Source organism: Lipotes vexillifer, unplaced genomic scaffold (assembly GCF_000442215.2).
Source record: "Lipotes vexillifer unplaced genomic scaffold, Lipotes_vexillifer_v1.1 scaffold59, whole genome shotgun sequence".
NCBI classification, from domain to species: domain Eukaryota; kingdom Metazoa; phylum Chordata; class Mammalia; order Artiodactyla; family Lipotidae; genus Lipotes; species Lipotes vexillifer.
In genome coordinates, this window is record NW_006791208.1 from 3,132,462 (window position 1) to 3,134,582 (window position 2,121).

General features: G+C 49.1%; 1 protein-coding gene across 1 annotated transcript in view; it reads left to right on the forward strand.

Annotated features, from left to right (window-relative positions):
- Positions 1–2,121, forward strand: part of SH2D4B (SH2 domain containing 4B) — an 83,388-nt gene that overhangs the window by 22,589 nt on the left and 58,678 nt on the right. The gene's annotated exons all lie outside the window — the stretch shown is intronic.

Genomic DNA, 2,121 nt, shown 5'->3' on the forward strand with positions numbered 1-2,121 from the left:
GAGAGATTTCCCTTTCTCTTCTTTGTTCTCACAGCTCCCAGGGGCTCAGCTTTGGATTTGGCCCCACCTCTGCGTGTAGGTCGCCGGAGGGCGTCTGTTCTTCGCTCAGACAGGACGGGGTTAAAGGAGCCGCTGATTCGGGGGCTCTGGCTCACTCAGGCCGGGGGGAGGGAGGGGCACGATGCGAGGCGAGCCTGCGGCGGCAGAGGCCAGCATGACGTTGCACCAGCCTTAGGCGCGCCGTGCGTTCTCCCGGGGAAGCTGTCCCTGGATCCCGGGACCCTGGCAGTGGCGGGCTGCACAGGCTCCCCGGAAGGGAGGTGTGGATAGTGACCTGTGCTCGCACACAGGCTTCTTGGTGGCGGCAGCAGCAGCCTTAGCATCTCATGCCCGTCTCTGGGGTCTGCGCTTTTAGCCGCGGCTCTCTGCCATCTCTGGCGTTCCTTTAAGCAGCGCTCTTAATCCCCTCTCCTCGGGCACCAGGAAACAAAGAGGGAAGAAAAAGTCACTTGCCTCTTCGGCAGGTCCAGACTTTTCCCCGGACTCCCTCCCGGCCAGCCGTGGCGCACTAACGCCCTGCAGGCTGTGTTCACGCCGCCAACCCCAGTCCTCTCCCTGAGCTCCGACCGAAGCCCGAGCCTCAACGCCCAGCCCCGCCTGCCCCAGTGGGTGAGTAGACAAGCCTCTCAGGCTGGTGAGTGCCGGTCGGCCCTGATCCTCTGTGCGGGAATCTCTCCACTTTGCCCTCCGCACCCCGGTGGCTGTGTTCTCCTCTGAGGCTCTGAAGCTTCCCCCCTCCGCCACCCGCAGTCTCCGCCCGCCAAGGGGCTTCCTAGTGTGTGGAAGCCTTTCCTCCTTCACAGCTCTCTCCCACTGGTGCAGGTCCCGTCCCTATTCTTTTGTCTCTGTTTATTCTTTTTTCTTTTGCCCTACCCGGGTACGTGGTGGGCGGGGGTTCTTGCCTTTTGGGAGGTCTGAGGTCTCCTGCCAGCGTTCAGTAGGTGTTCTGTAGGAGTTGTTCCACGTGTCGATGTATTTCTGGTGTATCTGTGGGGAGGAAGGTGATCTCCGCGTCTTACTCTCCGCCATCTTCCCAGAAGCCCTCTAGGAGATATTTTCTTGATGGCTATTTTACCCCATTGATTTCTAAGTTTTGTATTATTATTTGAGGATGCAGTCTATAAAATTTTCTCATAATTGCAAGATCAGAAGAAGAAAAGTATATTGTCAATGTTTAAGGAGTAAAGTTCTGTAGTTTTTAAGTAAAATTTGTTGACTATATTATTCAAATACTGTATATTATTAATTTAAAAAATCTATTTGGTCTACCAGCTTCGTAAATAAATATAGCTAAACGCTCCACCATGAGTATATATACATTTTGAAATTCTCATTGTGTTGTTAGGAGTTTTAGTTTTATGCAGTTGTCTGCTATGTTGTTTGTTGTATGAAGTTTTATGACTGTTATGTCTTCTTTGTGGGTTGCATCTTTTATAATTACATAATATTCTTTTTTGTCTTGTCTAACGCATTTGTCCTTGAATTTATTTTGTCTGACATTGCCACTTCTGCTTTCTTTTTGCTTGCCTTTGTACGGTCTATTGTTAACTAGCTCTTTATTTTTAAACTTTTTCTTTTTTACATGTGTGTTTTATTTAAATAGTACAGAATTGGATTTTACATTTTTTCTCCATCAGGAGAAAGAAGGATTTATTATTATTATTATTATTATTGTTTTTCCATGATGGGGAAAACTTGGGAATACTTTATCTAACCTAAATTCAAAAATATAACTGGCGGGGCTTCCCTGGTGGCGCAGTGGTTGAGAGTCTGCCTGCCGATGCAGGGGACACGGGTTCGTGCCCCGGTCCAGGAGTATCCCACATGCCGCGGAGCGGCTGGGTCCGTGAGCCATGGCTGCTGAGCCTGCGCATCCGGAGCCTGTGCTCCGCAACGGGAGGGTGCACAACAGTGAGAGGGCCGCGTACAGCAAAAAAAAAAAAAAATGTTGATAATGCATGTATAAGGGTTTTTTTTTTTTTTAACTTACCCAAAGTTTGGTTAGCTACAGTTCCTCAAAGCAGTCCTAAACAATTTTCGTTTTGAAGTGGATAGGTAATT